The sequence below is a fragment of the Saccopteryx bilineata genome, chromosome 7 (genome assembly GCF_036850765.1).
Source record: "Saccopteryx bilineata isolate mSacBil1 chromosome 7, mSacBil1_pri_phased_curated, whole genome shotgun sequence".
Lineage (NCBI taxonomy): Eukaryota > Metazoa > Chordata > Mammalia > Chiroptera > Emballonuridae > Saccopteryx > Saccopteryx bilineata.
The window spans coordinates 70,526,010-70,542,515 of record NC_089496.1 but is presented as its reverse complement, the minus strand read 5'-3'; the positions used below and the strand labels follow the sequence as shown (position 1 = coordinate 70,542,515).

Genomic DNA, 16,506 nt, shown 5'->3' with positions numbered 1-16,506 from the left:
GGGACTTCCAAGGTGTCCCCACGGTGCCTCAGGCACAAAACAGGGAATGGTCTATTCCAGTCCCTGATACTGATATTCCAGTGTGGAAACAAGAACCTGTTCCACCACTCATGTAGTGTGTGTATGTTTGCCCCTTTTAAGACTCGAAGTTCCTTTGAAGACAAGCTTGTATGTTACTCATCACTGTACTCCAAACTCTGAGCACAGGATCTGACACAGAGGAGAGGCCAAATTAAATAAACTCCCCCCCCCCCCCAGTATCCCTGCTAGTGATCATCCAGCCCCTATTCAAATCCTCCCAGCAATGGGTACTCACTACTACTCCATGGGATTGCTTCTCTGTGGTTCAGGTTACGTTGGGATCTTTCTTCTGTAGCTTCTCAGATCTCATGTCACCCTCGGAGCCTTTCCTAAGACTGAGGAAAAGCTACAAGTGTAACAGAGAGCCAGGTACCTGCCTTCTGTCTTTGGAGTCCAGATCAAAAAGGAAACCTTTTTTTTTTTTTTTTTTGGACAGAGAAAGAGAGAGAGTCAGAGAAAAGGAGAGATAGGTACAGACAGACAGGAAGGGGGAGAGATGAGAAGCATCAATTTTTTGTTGTTGTGGCACCTTAGTTGTTCATTGATTGCTTTCTCATATATGCCTTGATGGGGGGGCTATAGCAGAGGGAGAGACCCCTTGCTCAAGCCAGTGACCTTGGACTTCAAGCCAACGACCTTTGGGCTCAAGCTAGCAACCATGGGGTCATGTTTATGATCTCACACTCAAGTCAGCGACCCCACACTCAAGCTGGTGAGCCTGTGCTCAAGCCAACGACCTCAGGGTTTCAAAACCTGGGTCCTCACATCTCAATCTGACACTCCATCCACTACGCCACCACCTGATCAGGCCAAAAGGGAAATCTTAAAAAGGGAGATGCATCTGTGCCCCGGAGGAGAATCCAGCCTTTCCAGAGGTTGAGTTCACAGCACTTACCCCATGAAACCCTCTGCGTGTCTGGTCATGAATGGCATTTCAGTTTCTTAGTATTTTCCTGAGTTCTCACATGTCATTGTGAATTAGGGGATGTGTGTATCCATGCACGGATGGGCATGTCAATCTCTGTATTTGAACACAGGCTAGGCATGGACCCAAGAATATGACCAGAAGCAAGCCTCTGTCCTGAAGGAGGGAGGTGGTATCACCACAGAGTGTACACACTGGAGAAGACCCTACAGCCACAGAGAAAACAGGGTCTGGACGACCCTAGGGGTAGTGCATATATATGAGTGGGCAGGAGTGTATGCAAACCCCGGTCCAGGTGGCGTGCATGTATGTGTGTGTGTATACACAAATACAAAGACAGACTGCAGTCTGGTTCTATAATCTCGGTGACAGTGTGTATGGTATGTGTGCTTATTTACAAGCACTTACCAACCCAGTTCTGCAACACTGATTTCATGTGTGAGCATGTCTGCATGTGTGTATGTCTGTGTGTTTACGATATAATCCGAAACCTACATGAGTGATCGTGTGTTTAGAAGCCATACCTGAGTCTGGGTCTGGATGACTTGGGGGGAGGTGCGTGCGTGTGTGTATGTGTGTGTGTGTTTTACATGCACCCCAAGCATGGCTCCATTTCCCCCGACCTCATGGACATATGCGGGTGCTCCAACCACAGAGGCCCAGTCCAGGCAGGTACTGAGACTGGCTGAACATGAAGGGGAGTATGTATAGGTGACTGGTGTTGACGGGCAACCTTGTGAGCCTTTGTCTGGTGAGCCACTGCCTCTAAATTCCTCACCCTGGCAGGACCTCAGCTCTCCTTGCTCCAAACTGCTTCCCCAAGGAGTCCCTTTAACTCGAAGCCCCTTTCCCAGCCAGGGGGCTGAGAGTTGGGGGATATTCATCTCGGGGAGTTTTTGTTCCGCAGCATGAAAGGCTTCAATGGCTGGGAATACCATTCTAATTACAGGGAAGCCCAGCTTATGTGGGGGACACAAAGAGCTGTGGTCTCATAGCAGCTCTTTCCATCCGTCAAATAAGGCTGTCTAATGATGGGGTGAGAGCTGTGAATGCCTAAAACAAACTCGAAAAGGAGGGAAAATAAAGCTGCCGGGGGCTTAAAATATATTAAATTACCCTGATTAGGAGTCGTGGCTTCGCAGAAGCTGGTAAGAGAGGCTGGGGCGGCTGCAAGCCCTGCTATTCACGTGGTGGGGAGGGGTCAGGAGGTCGGGAGGGGGGGCACAGAGCCCTGGCCCATTCTCATGCTAACACCAGGGACACACTGCAGGCTTAGTGGGCTGGAAAATAGAAATGAATTTGCCATAATCCTCCTCCTCCTCCCCTCCAGCCCAGGAGAAGCATCGCCTAATTGCAGCCCCTTACAGCCTGCTGGGCACTGGGACAGGGCCACACCCTGCAGCCTGTGTCCCTTGGCCTTCTCACCCCTCCCTTCTTTTTCAGGGCCTGACCTCGGAGTACCAGGGAAGCGGGATGGGTGCCAGAGTGCATGTGCATGAGTGTGCACACACACTCACACTTAACCTCTTTCGAAGGTGCAGTGATCCATAATTACTCCTTTATATGTACATATACACACCATTCACAGACACGAATGTTTCTTCCTCTACACATGCATCCCTTCACAAACAGTGTGAAGGCACAAAATTTGGAGGCACAAAATTTGCAGACCCACTCAAATTTCTTGGTGGACCAGTACACACAGGCCTCTCACACTTTTATGGGCATCTGGGCACGGCCACACGTTGCTTCCCAGACATGAGCGCGCGCACGCACACACACACACCTGCAGATGTGCCCCACCGCCACGATCTACCACGGTTTCAGTGTCTGAGCAGCGGGCACCGCCGCCCTGCCCTCCTCCTTGAACCATAGGCATTTGTGGCTCCGTTGGTCCGATTTTGGGACATGAGGAGTCATGTGTGGATCTGAACCACGGAGTCCCACAGTGTGGCGCCCCAACCTAGGAGAGCAATCTAACACGCTCCTCCCTGGCCCAGGGCGCCCTCTGCCGGAGGATCTGGAACAGGCCCCAGGTGCGTCTGGAGGCGGGAGAATCACGTGACCCTCGGACCTAACGGAGAGTCGGTGCAGTGAAACTCCGCCCAGCCCCTGTACTCGGCTGTTGGAGGACTCACGGAACTGCTGGCCAGGCTGGAACAGAGGCTGTGAGAGTAAACTGGGCAAAAGGAGCGTGGGAACAATAAGGCCGCACCTTGCTAGCCCTTTCCCCTCTCTTCCAGCACCCTGCAGAGAGCCAGGGGGGAATACGGGGTATGCAGAAGGGGCCCAGGTCAGGGTGGGCACACTTAGGGTCCCACATGGCTGCTGGTCAACCTGACTCAATCAGCCTCAGCGTTTCCATCTGTGCGGTGGGCAGCAAAAGAGCGCGGGGGGGGGGGCAGAAAGGGCTGGAACATTCCTTCCCCTCCACCCCATGCAGAAAAGGCAAGGATCCTTGAAGCCACCTTTGGGGCCCGGGGCAAGCAGAGGCCATATCCAGCTCCTGTCCCTGAAGGTTGGCGCTAAAGCTAGGGCTGAATGGGGCACGATCCCAGCTGCAGTGGGCTGACGGAAGTGCAACCGAGACCCTCCAGGCTCAGGCCCCCAGGGGCGCTAACTGGCGGTGTGTATCATGGGCGCACAGCTGGGGGCTGGGGGACCCAAGGCCACAGCTTTAAGATAAAGGCCCGTCCATAGGCTGCCTTGTTTCAATGAAGGGAAAGGTTTCCAAAGACAAGACAGTGTGGGGAAACTCTCTCCTCTCTCACTCCAAGGGGCTCAAGATATCTGTATTGTGAAATATCCAGGGGCCATTTGTACTCCCCAGGTGGGATGGGAGAGAATGGGTCTGCGGAAACCTACCTGTGAGGTCAAATGACAGGCTCCGGGGTTCCGCCCTTCTTGACCCTATCCCTTCTCGTGGCTCCCTCCCCAGCCGCGGATCTGCTGGACTCTCGCCTGCCTGGGAGCTCCCTTTTCCTGGTTAATCTAAACTGAGCCCCAGACGCCTTCCCACACACTCCTGTCGTGGGGACAGAAACTTCTGTGGGGCCACTCATCTGGAAGAATCAAGATGAAATGGAGGGGGGGGCAAGAGGAAGAGATTGGGGACCAGCTACTTTGTGTGGAGAGCGCTGAGCTCAAACCCTTCCCCAGCCCAAGCCTCGCCCAGAGGGCTTTGTCCACGGAGTCCCCAGCATTTCCCAAACAACAGTCCAGCCCTCCTGCCTGCCCCCCCCCCTCCCGGGGCCTGCAGTTTGAGAAAACCAGCCCCGGAACTTCCCTGCCCTGCCCATGTTCACTCCACTCTTCCCTGGTCTTTTGGAGAAGCAGTGTTGGAGGCCAGAGGAACAGCGGGGACTAAAACAACCGTGCGGCATGGCTGCCCAGGCGCCCTCTGCTCCCATCTCTCAACCCCCTCGCTGCCGCGCCAGCAGCCCTGAAATCCAGAGATTCCCGTGGAAGGGCACACACCCAGGCACAGAGGCATTCCACACAGACAAGAGCGACAAATCCAAATTCCAGGATTTTCTAAGGCTTTAGGAGGCTTTAGCCTTAGACCCTGAGGTGGGAGTAGGTATCAGAGGAGAAGGGGTTTGTTGGATGCCTGGCGGGGCTAGAGGGGACCCCTCCCCTTGGCTTTGCCAGAAGCACCCCTGGCCCTCATTGGCTGGAGGCGGCCCAGGAGCCCCGACATGGAAATGCCCATGTTCTCCGAGCACAGGAGCCGCCCGAGACCACCCTGTCATGGGAAAGGCCGGCGACATTTCAAGCTGTTCCTAGTTTGAAGCGTATCTCCTGAAGTCCACGTAGCTCTCCCTGTTCCTGTGTCTGGCCTAAAGCAAATGGCCCATCCCATCAATTACTTCCCTTTAATCATCAAGAAAAATGGGATCTTGATGTTTTCTTTTCTTTTTCTTTTTAAAATTTTCCAGAATATTCAAAAACACAGCAGCTGTGTTTGGGTGAATTCCAGCAGGGCTGAGCTTGTTTTCTTACGCCTGATGGCGCTGTCAGGGCCCAGGATCTGGGCTCTCTGCAGGGCCTGGCGCCCACACAACGGTGAGGACGTGGGGGGGAGTCTGGGGATTCCAGACGACCAGTGTTGGGCAGAACTGCAGCCCAACATTCCCGCAACCACTCTGCAGTGGTCTCGGGGTTCTGGTGCTCAAACTTCATAAACCACCAGCCTCTCCAGGAGAACCCAGTCCCTTCCACCAGCCTCCGGAACCAAGCCAGGCACCCACGCCAGCAGCACAGCAAGACCCAACGGTCCTACCCAGTTGTTGGCAAAAGACTGAAGGCTGGATTTTCAGAGTCTGTCTGCCTTCAGTGTAAACGGAACAGGCTAGGCAATAAGCAGTAATTTCCCAAACATCCCGGATTCCTGAACCCTGCATAGTCACCACCAGGAACCTTGTGAATGGTGGGAGTGGCAGAGTTTGACTTTCACAGTAGCTCCGGGCTACTATTTGTTAAAACAAAGGATGAACTCAAGAGAGCTGAAAGAAGACAAAGTTATTGGAAAATGTTTGATTGGCAAAATCTCCACACTTTCATTTTCAGAACGGCCTGTGGTCCTCCCTACTTGGGTCTGAAAAATCTGTCATGTTTCTGGGCGAATTCTACCCAGGGAACAGATCCCTGGAAGTGCGCGCCAGTGGATGTTTGATGGAAGGAATGGCGTAGTAGGAGATGAGTGAAGAACGCATGAGCCCCCAGGACGCAATCGCCTTTAAACTCACCGATCTGTGGGCATCTACAAATTTACATCTGTATACTCACCGCCTCCCACCCTCCAAGGGCCGCCACCCCTTCTCTCCCTCTGCACACTTAAATCTTAGCTGCGTCGTGGGAAAGTACCATTCAATCCAGCCAGGGCCAGAGGAGCCGCTTTTACTGGCCAGAGGGTTTGCAAATTGAGTCGCCTATTCCTTCTATCCTTTGTCCTGCATGTCCATGTCTTACGAGTCAGTCCCAGGTGTAGGACCCAACTGGAGGGAGGGGGTAGCCCAGGATAGGGTAGGGCTGGGAGGGAGGGTGCAGCTGCGACTAAGGGAGGCACCAGGGGCCGTTTCCAATATTTTGTCCAATGTTTGGGGACGTCTGGGGCTTTGTGCAAGTGTGTCCACAGGCCCTGTGGCCGCGACACAGGACAAGGCTTTCTGAAGACTGGGCATTCCACTTGCTGACTTTTCCTATCAATAGGAGAGACATGGGCTATTGACCCAGCAGCCTTCTCCTTTCCGTCTATTGTCACGGTTCAATCACGCACTTATCGGAAGAAAGGCGAGTTTATTTTAGCCTGGAGGAGGCTCGTGTTGCGAGTGTACGCGTGTGTGACTAAATGGTGGAGGAAATTCTGCAGCCAGGACTGTGCAGATGGGTTAAGGATAGGCACTTTCAGAAAAGGGCCAATTTCCCCTTCACAATGAGCGCTAAGTACCTGATAAATGGGGCTGGTGTTTATTCATGAGCAGGTACTTTGGAAATGGCGATTAGAATAGCCGCCCACGCCGCCTCACCAAGGTACTTAACGCCAGGCAGGTGCAGCGCTGTGCAGCCGGAGCGCACAAAGCCCGTGGCAGCAGCGGCGTGGGGAGGGGCGGGAACGCGGCTGTGCCGGCCGAGGGCGCACGGCTCGGCTAGCAGGCACCTTAGCCCTTTGTTCCTCCTCCGAAGCCAAGGCCACTTCGCCGACGGGTGTCCCGGGAAAACCTCCCCTCTAATTACCAAGAATTCCCCTCCGTCCCTCCTCTCCGGATCCCAGCCGGGCAACTCTCGGTCTGGCAGACGCGGGGACTCAGCGTGAGACCCGGGCGGCGTTTGCATACGCACTGCCTGTAGGCTGGCTCTGCCTAGTTAACCCGCTAGGTAACTAACTCATCAACTAGGAAAGAACGGAACCCGGGCCTGGGAACCGCGCGGGCACGCAAGGCTCAGGGCTGCCCCCGCCGCCGAGGCGCCACCTCTGGCCGTGCGGGTAACCTCGGGCTTTCAGGTTTTGTTTCAGCTCCAAGGGGGGAAAATTGGGGTCTGTCTCTTTCCACCGCTTCCTGGGGCCAAGGTCGTGGGACAAACCCGATCCCGCCTTCTGAGTGGCTCCAGAATCCCTAGGGACCCCCAGCTTTTGCCCACGATCGATTGGTGACCTTGGCTGGGCACGCAGAGAGAGCGCAGCTGGCGCGGGGGCCGTGGGGGACCTAGTGCAGGGCCCTCTGCGCCTAGGAACGTGTAGCAGCCAAGGGTTTCCTGGGGGCCCAGCCGCAGAACCTTTGTATGAATGTAGACACAATGGGCTTGATTTTGGGGAGCCTGCCTAGGTTGTCTGTCTGTCTCTCTTTTAGAATCGTTTCAAAAAAAGGAAAGAGAAAGAAAGAAGAAAAAAAAAAAACAGACCAAGATAATTTCAGCCCGTAGAATCAGAGAGGAGAAATCTGTGTTTCAAACAAGTTGGACTCTCTTTCAGGAGAAAATTTTTTGGGAATGATGGTAAACAAGGGGCAGGGATCTGACTGTGACCCACCGCATAAAACCCAACTGCTCCATGCGGACTGACCAGGAGATTGTAGATATTAGCATTCCTAGATTTTCTTGGAACTATGTGGTTAGAATAAATTGTAGACATAATAATCCTGATTCCAGATGTAAGCGCAAACTCAGAGTGGGAACCCAGAGGCGCAGCAGGGAGGCGGGCAAGGCCAGCCCAGTACCCACGGTTCCAACTGGGAGCCACCATCCACCAGTTGGGTGAGAGGGCAGCAGGCTTAGGTGTGGGTGGCCACGATTAAAGAGATCACCAAAGAAGCAAGTCATCCCTGGCATCTTCTGCAAGAACCTGAGTTAGGGTCCCAGGGTGAAGCATGCCCTCAGGTTATAGCCTGGGTCTGCTGCTTCAAAAAGACACCAGGCAATTGCAGGACCACATGGCTAGCCACAGAGGGCCCAAGATGCCAGATGCAGCCATCTCCCTTGCACTGCAGCGTTGCCAACACCTTGCAAATAGCCTCATAACATGATGGCCTTGGGTAAATGTCACCAGGCGGTTGAGGAGCACGGGACAAGTCCTCTCGAATCCCTAGCCCAAAGGCACAAAGCCAGGACTTTGGAGTACTGGAGGCTGGAACGGACACAGCTGAGCGTGGCCTCCCCTGCTCCCACCTGGAGAGGGCTGGGGCAGCCCGCAATGGAGCCCCAAAGTTAGGCAGAAAGTGAAAGATACGTTGGAATGGGTGGCTGGCGTGAGGGGAATTAAAGATGATGCATCACAAAGCAGTTTTTATATTTTCTGTTCCCAAGATCTTTAAGGCACACGCAAAAGATCCAGGGCAGGGCAGGAAGAGAACCGTCACAACTAATGCCTGGGGTTGGTTTTCTTGGCGTTACAAATTTAGGATTACAAAAATATGATCACGATTCCTGGGGAAGCAGCTAAGCCTGGGTGTGATCTTTGGTCCTGGACCTCTCGGGTGGGCTTCCCCGGCAAACAGTTTTACTTTTCTAAGGAAGCAATCTGCACAAATGCCTTTTGAGTCGGTGTGGGCACCGGGCTTTTGATCTGTGCGTCTCCTTCCGGCGGTCTAGTGACGTTGGCCCTGAGACCTGCCAAGCAGGAGCCTTGAGGTGCCCCTAATTCCAATCTCAGACCCATAGATTCAGCATTCTTTCACTGAACAAGAGACTTATCTGATTTTGGAGTTAGATGGGACAGAAAATTGCAATAGTTTTGTTACTCCAGCTGTTATACTAACATGCCCGTTTCCAGTGGTTTGGTGATAGAATCTCAAGCTTCTGGGAAAGCGAGGAATATCTATCCATTAACCTGGCATCCTTCTCATCGTCAGCCCACCAATGGTCTGAAATTGGAGTTCTGAGCAAAGGGCACAAGGCTGGGAGACTGAGCTGTCCAGCTTGGTGGGGGTACATCAGCCCACCTGCACCCCAGCTTCCTCCTCGCTGCGGTAAGTCCCTCCAGTGAGAGCACATAGCCTTCAAACTGCAGCCTTGTGGGGGAACTCACAGAGAGCCCCCCCCCCATCACTCAGATCGTCTCTCTAGGTTTGTGATGAAAGGACTGAGGTTTCTCTGGCCAGGACCCTTGGAGAGTCTCCAGTAAGGGAAGCAGCTCTCCAAGGTCACCAAAACCTTGACACACAGCCCCAATGTGGCAGTGAGTGTGATCTGATGTCAGAGGTCTGTTCTCAAGATCTTTAAGGCACACCCGAAAGATTCAGGGCAGGGCCGGAAGAGTAGATCACCACAGCTCTGATGTCCACTTTGACAATGACCTTAGGGGAAGTCCCTCCCCATTTTCCGTTCCCTCACGGGCCATGGAGCAGGTTGTAAAAGAAGGTTCCTAATATCTCTAACCTGGGGCTCCAGGAAGTGTGAGGACTCGCAGCTCAAGGAAACTCCTGCAGGCTTCTGAGGACACTTAGGGACACTTGGTTTTACCCCTAAAAAAGTACACATTTTTTTCTGAAACATCCTTTGGCGAGCAGTTCGGTAGTGGAGTTGGGAGCACAGACCCTGGAGCCAGGCTGCCTGGGTTCAAATTTGACCCAGATCTGCCATTTACTAGCTCGGTGGCCTCGGGCTACTTTACTCAGTCTCTCTGTGTCTCAATTTCATTATCTCTGCAACAGCTTAATAACTGGTACCTATCCACAGGACTCTGGTGGGGATTAACTGAGCTAATACGCGCAAGACACTCAGACGCATGCCTGGCATGATTAGCTGTTCCTATGAGTTGCCCAGACTCCTGGGTGCCACCTTGCCCCTTTCCAGTCCTCTTGGTTTCTTCCACTGACCGTCACCATTTCTGTCCCTGCACTGTGGCCAGGATTCAGCCTTCCTGGGGTCCTAGCACCCCAGGAATGGGGTGAGGAGAGCAGAACACCCATGTATGGCCTGCTTAATCAGCACTTTGCTTAAAGAATCTCTTTGCCTCAGTCCATTCCTTATTTTATAATATGAAAGGAAGTTGAGTCAGCCTCTCTCTCCCTCTCTCTCTCCTAAATTCCACCTGTAGACAGAGACAGCTCTGTGAAATCTCGTGCCCTTGGCTAAGAGAAGGGGATGGAGACACCCACTGGTCCATCCCCACCATGAGGGATTCCTCCAGCTAGAGTGCACCGAACTATTGACTTTTTTTTTTTCTTTCTCTCTCTACTCAAATGTCACACACACAAATGTCAGCTCCCCGAGAGCAAGGGTTTTCTGTTTTGTTCTCTACTGTATCCCTATTCCCTGCAAATCAATGCCTGGCACAGAACAAGCACTCAATAAATAACTCTTAACACTATATGAAACGAGGAAGTGTCCACTCACCAGATCTACATCTGTAAGAGGGTCTAGTCTCTATTTTCCTCCTCAAGAGGTGCTGGTCAGATTTTCATAGCTGAGAAAAAACACACAACACATCTCTGATTTCTCTCCTTCGTAGTCTGCAGTCCAGACGCTAACTCTCTTGATTATCTACAGGGTCCTTCTTCCAACCCCCCACCACCACCCACATATATCTATCTCTAAGCGGTTAGACTCCAGGATAGACAAGGTTTCAAGAGCCCTTATTTATTCACTACCTACAAAGACATGGGGATCCATGTTACCTCCTGGAGGTTTGGGCTATCTGCCCTATAGAACGGAGCTGCTGTTTTCCCACAGTCCACACCTCGCCAGATGCTTAGTTTAAAGCATGTGGAGACCAACTATGTCAGTTTCTCTTTCTTTTTTTAGGGGGGAAGCGTGTTTTTTGAAAATGCAAAGTGTCAGTGACATTGTCATTAAAGGTGGTGACTATTAAAATACTAATAATGTGTTTCACTCACGGATCCAAGCACAACATCTTATTTTAGTTTCACAACAAACCCATTTAACAGACAAGGACATGGAGACTTGGTAAAAGCCATGTGATTTGTAAGGGAGAGAGCCAGTGTTTGAACACAAGGCTCCAAAGGCTGGGCTCTTCACCCCCAGCCTCTACCTCTGTCTCTGGGTGGTAAGGAAAGCAAGAGAATCCTTGTGAAACATGATTTGGGAAGCATTATCAGCGACCAGCTTAGGAACAACGCTAGAATGTGGGTAGGATAGTCAAGCCATGGAGTCTAAACCGGCCTGCCGAAATTCAAAGCCCACCTGAACCTCTTTCTAGCTGACACTGAAGGCACTTTACTTAACCCCTCGACACCCATTTCCACTTCTATAAAAAAGGGCTAATAACAAGGTCTATCCTTCAGTTGGGAGGACTAAATGAGTTAATATATATTAACCATTTCTTTCTCTCAGTCTATCACAGAGTGGCATTTACACCACCCTTTGCTGCCTTAAATTTCCTCATTCTACCCATCCATGAGCTGGGAACCTTGGCTACTGGGATGAAAAATAGTGGGTTGTCCAAGATGTCACAATAACGCAGGGAGAATCTACCCACAAGGGAGGGAAAGGGTCTCGAGCATCCTCTGAAGATGGTTTTGCAGAAAAAAAAAATTCAGTTTCCCTTTTTAAAAAGATGTAAACATCTTCCCAGGCTCCTCTGACATCAGCGTGTCAGTGATGAATCATCTCCTGCAGAAAGACATGCACTAGGTAGGTCACCGTCTCCATTTTTAGTCAACTTCCTGGTGGCCCCGCTGAGGCCTTGCAGGAGGGCCCAAGGTTTGAATCAGTGCCTGGAAGCTCAGTCCTCCCCAGACCCCGGGCAGACCGAGAGGGAGCCTTAGAGAGGCTGAGGGACTCCCTTCTGGCATTTCATCTCTTTAAAATTTTTAAGCAATTTGTAGACGTTTCCTCCTTTATTTTTTAAAAATATTTTATTTATTCATAATTTTATAGAGAGGAAACAGAAAGAGAGAGAGAGAGAGAGAGAAGAGGGGAGCAGGGAGCATCAACTCGTAATTGCTTCCTGTATGTGCCTTGACCAGGCAAGCCTGGAGTTTTGAACCGGCGACCTCAGCATTCCAGGTCAACTTGTTACCCACTGTGCCACCACAGGTCAGGCTCCTCCTTTATTTTTAACAGAGTACATGCAACCAGCCTTTTCCTGCTGGTTCTTGCTTGTGAATGAGACCTTGTATATACTGGGACAGAGGGAGGAGCCCATGGGAGATGTGAACTCAGTTGGAACCAATGTTTTGTTTTTGTTTATTTTTAAATCTCAACCCTTTATGTTTTTTAAATTTATGTGTTTGATTTTTTTAAATGAATTTGCCCAGAAATGATTTCATTTATTGTCTACTGAGCACTTGGCAGTGCAGCTGAGAATGTTAAAAAGGGTAGAGATGGAGGAGTAATCTGAGCAGACTTCCTGACAGAGGAAACACTTGCTAAGGTTTGGCCAAGTGGAAGTGAGAAGGAGTGTATTCTTTAAGGCAGAAATTTCATCATGAGTAAAATCTCAGAAATGAGAAATTTGGGGGTGACACATTTGACGAGGAGAAGGAACACAGAAGGGGCACAGTGTGGCTTCAGGAAAAAGGCCATCTCCCCCTTTTAAATTTGTTACTGCTAATTTGATGTGAATTTAGAAACCAGATATCATGGATGTTAGAACTATGTATAAAACACAAGTACACGAACAACCTCAGAGTGAAAGACGAGAATGGGGGACAAGGCTGGGGCCACTCAGAAGAAGCCCTCTGTGCCCCTCTCAGCCTGGCAGTGTGCTGGTCGGGTGAGGTAGGAACCAGGCCCGCAGGAACAGCAAGAGGTCCTGTGGGCAGAAACAAGGCCCCGTTAAGGCCCCTGCCCTGCTATTCAATCACGGAGCACCCCAACCCACCTCAGCCGCCACCTTTTGTACCAGGACCTTAATGGAGGTGCTGGGGATGGTGGCGGGGAGGGATGCTCACAGCTCACGCTCCTTGGAGCTGAGCCACACACACAACCCTCCAGCTCTCCTCGGGGCCTGGGGGGCTAGCTTTTTACCTGGGGGTCCTCTAGCCAGAATCTGATAGGAGGTGAGGAGGAGCCAGAACTGGCGACGGAGAAGTGGAGACCCAGGGGCTCAGTGGTGAGAGAGCTGGGTGAGCTAGACGCCGCCCGTGGGGAAGGCAGACGCTCGGCGCCCTCGACCCGGGCGCCCCGCTCCCCAGGCGCGGGGCAGCAGCGCGCCCCCCGGAGGCGCGGCGGGGCGGCCCAGCCTCCGCGGCCGTGCGGCTCACCGCCCTGCGCCCGAGGCCGCGGGCCGCGCCGTGCGGGGCGGGGGGCGCGAGGGGTGCGGGCAGACCAGCCCAGGGTTCTTACCTCCGCGCGAGCGTCCATCCGGCCGAACTCGGTTTGCTGCGGGGACCGCGGGGCCGGGGATGCTCCCACGGGCTCGGCTCGCGCCTGCCTCCAGCCGAGCCCCCAGCCCCTTCGGTGGCCCCGAGCGGGGGCGCCGGGACCAGGGGCCAGGCGCCGCGCGGGCGGCCGGGGCGGGGGCGTCTGCCGGGCCGCGCCCGGAGGGCACTTGGGAGCGGTTATCTTGAAGAACAAAGGCGGCGGGGGAAGGCTCGGCGCCGCACGGGCCTGGCCCTGAACTTGAACTTGTACTTGACACTTTGTCCCGGAGGTGGCGAGGGAACCCCTCTGAGCTAGGACGGGGCGCACCTCCCAGCGCCGGCGCCACAGAGGGCCGTCCTCTGCGCGGGAAGGGAGCCGGGCAGCCTCAGGGGCCCCGGGATGCCCACGGCCCCTCGGAGAGTCGGGGCGCGGACAAGGCCGCTGGGTTTGTGCCCCCAGCCCCACCCCATCCCGGGCCCGGGCCCGCGCGGGGCCGGCCGGATTCCCTTCACGTCGCGTCGGCGGCCGCTATTCAGCCGCTAATTGAACGTTAATGGCAGGTGCAGATGAGGTCACCGGAGCTGGCTTTTCTCACACATTTTTCATGCAAATTCGAGAAACTCTAAACAAATTTAAATAAAAAGCTCTTTGTGCCGCGCGCCCCTCAGTCCTCTCTCTGCCTCCGGGGTCCTGGGGCCCGAGCCCGCCGCGGGGGGAGCCGGGCGCCCCAGACAGCGCCGTCTGCCGGCGGGTGGTGCAAACCCCGCCCCGCCGCCAGGGAGGGGATGAGGGGCCTTTCGCTGGGGTCATGAGGCAGGGAGAGACCACTGGAGAGGCAGAGTGGGCAGTGGTTGAGTGCCTGGCATCTGGGCAAGTGTGCCTGTGCTGGCATCCTGGCTGCACCCGCACCTGCACCCACACCCCGCGGGCCTCCTCTCTCCGTTGGTTAAATAGAATAGTGCCCAGTTATGCAATATGCATGTCTGAGGGTTAAGCCATGATAGGACATGAACAAGCACTTAGAACAGTGCCTGGCACCAGAAAGTGTTGATTATTAATCTGGGGTCCCAAAACTAATGCTGTGATTTTGCACATACATGAAAAAACCTGTCCTGGCTTTCAGGAGATTTATGACCCCCTGCATCCCATTTTGGTCACAGAAAAGAGAAGTGGAGCCCAACTTCACTGTTTCTCAGCTGTGTGGCTCTGCATATGTCTTAGCCTCTGAGATGCCGGTTCCTGGTCTGAAAATGGGACTAGGGTTTGTTTATAGGTCATTGTGAGGATTAAATGAGAAGACATTTAATGAGGTTGAGTAGTTTAGGGGCTGCCTCACAGTCTACCTCCAGAGCCCCTCTCCTGAGGGCAGTACACCTGTGACTGCCACCTCAAGGCTAGAGGTAACCCTTGGGCCAACCAGTGACCTTCATCCTCTTACTCAAAGGACCCTAGCCCAAGTCAAGGAGACAGACCTCCCAAGGCCTTGGGAGGCATCTTCCTCTACCCTTCCCATCCATGCTTGGGTCCCCACCACATTCACACCATGAATCATTTTTTAGTGGCTTAAGTCTCACTTCCCTCACCCGTCTTCCCAGAAAAATTGACGAGAGGCAAAGATGGCTTTGCAAAAAAACTTTATTTGTGGTGGGCTGGGGAGAGAGACAGAGTGGCTTCACTGGACTAGAAGAAGGCTCTCTCCTAGAACTTGGTCTAGCCCTCCCTCAGGACCGGGGGGGGGGGGTACTGGCCTTGGTAGAGTCCCGATGATCCAAGTGGCCTGGGTGGGATCCACTCACCCACTCCTGCTTCCTCAGCCTCAGCCTTCCCTGAGCCCCATCAGGCCTCTGGGACGTGCTGAGGCAGGCCCGGGGGTGTGTTCATCTTCATGACCAGCTGTCAGGGGGCTGGGAGGCTGCAGCACCTCATAGACCCTCAGGCCCTGCCCACTCCCACCTCCCACCAGTGGAGACCCAGGCCTTCCCCAGGACCCACCTCCCACTCTCAGTGCTCACTCAGGCTTGTCTGGCCTATATCCTAGTCTCCAGGCCACCACCTCTAAGAAGCCCATCTGGATGACCCCAGTGCCCCTGGATAAGCCTGGAGGAGAAGCAGTACCTAACCAGACAAAGGTCCTGATCAGTAAGAGGCTCTATCCTCCCTCCACTGCCCAGTCTAGGCTGAGCACACTAAAGAAGATGGATGGCATTAGGTGCATTGAGGAAGGACCCCAAACTGTTTGGGTGGCCTTGTAAAGAAGGGATTAATGTCTTTGTGTACAGGGTTGGTGAGGGGGGGTTGCAGCTGTGGGGACCTTTAAGTGGCCGAGCCAAACAGGAGCTCTTTGGGGTTAGGAGTACAGACTTTAAAGAGTTGGTTTTGAATCTCAGCTCTGGCACTTACAAGCTGTGTGACCGGGGACCTGTAACGTAACTTTTCAGTTTCTTCGTCTGAAGAAAATGGTGTACCATTTCTTCAGAAAATGGTGTACCATTTTCTTCAGAAAATGGTGTACCAATGTAAATGGGTGAACCAATGCTACCCACAGCCTGTGAAGTTATAAAGCACCGGCTTGGTGGCCTGGCAGCCCTCCGCATGCAGTCATTCTTAATGCTTCTTTCCTCCCTTCTGCTTAGGGCCCATAGCCTCTTTGGGGTGATGGTATCTCCCACCCAGGCCAAGGAGCCCCCCATGTATTTCCTAGGCCCCTCCAGGTGGCTCCTAGATCCAGGGGGACAGTGCACCTCTTCCCCCACTCCTCCCGGCCATGGCGGACTATGGAGAGCCCTAGGTCTTCCTCCGGCCTCTGCTCCTGTGGGGGTGAGGCAGGCAGGGGAGACAGTCAGCGTCATTGGCATGATGAGGTCCTTTCAGAGGACATGAGCTGCTTATGTAAAGAGGGCCTGTCATAGCTCCCAGCCACTCCTCCGGGCCCCAGCCCCACAGGCCCCCAGGACAGTGACACCTCTATTGGGCTGTGGTAGATGGGTGCACCACGCTGCCCACCAGCCCACAGCCCACGGCTGGAGTGGGCACGGCTAGTGCTTCCCAGACCCCTCCATGGAATGCGGGCTCCTAAAGCAGATTCAGTGTTGACTCCTCTGCTCACAGTGAAACAGGGAACCCCTCCCAGCCCCTCCTGGCTGAGGAGCTCCGACAGCCAGCTCAGCATCAGCGAGACTGGGATACCGACACCCACCTGAGTAAGGCCCAAAGACGCTAACCTGGCACTTAATTGG

The 16,506-nt window shown here is 53.6% G+C and overlaps 1 long non-coding RNA gene across 2 annotated transcripts in view; it reads right to left on the bottom strand.

Moving 5' to 3' along the window:
* LOC136310491 (uncharacterized) overlaps positions 1-13,695 on the bottom strand; it is a 57,207-nt gene extending 43,512 nt beyond the window's left edge. For both annotated transcript variants that reach the window (XR_010726574.1, XR_010726573.1), the window contains exons 1-2: positions 13,253-13,695; positions 10,340-10,409 (exon numbers count right to left, since the gene is read on the bottom strand). This is a non-coding gene — a long non-coding RNA (uncharacterized lncRNA). The remainder of the gene's footprint in view (positions 1-10,339; positions 10,410-13,252) is intronic.
* Between the last annotated feature and the right edge of the window lie 2,811 nt (positions 13,696-16,506).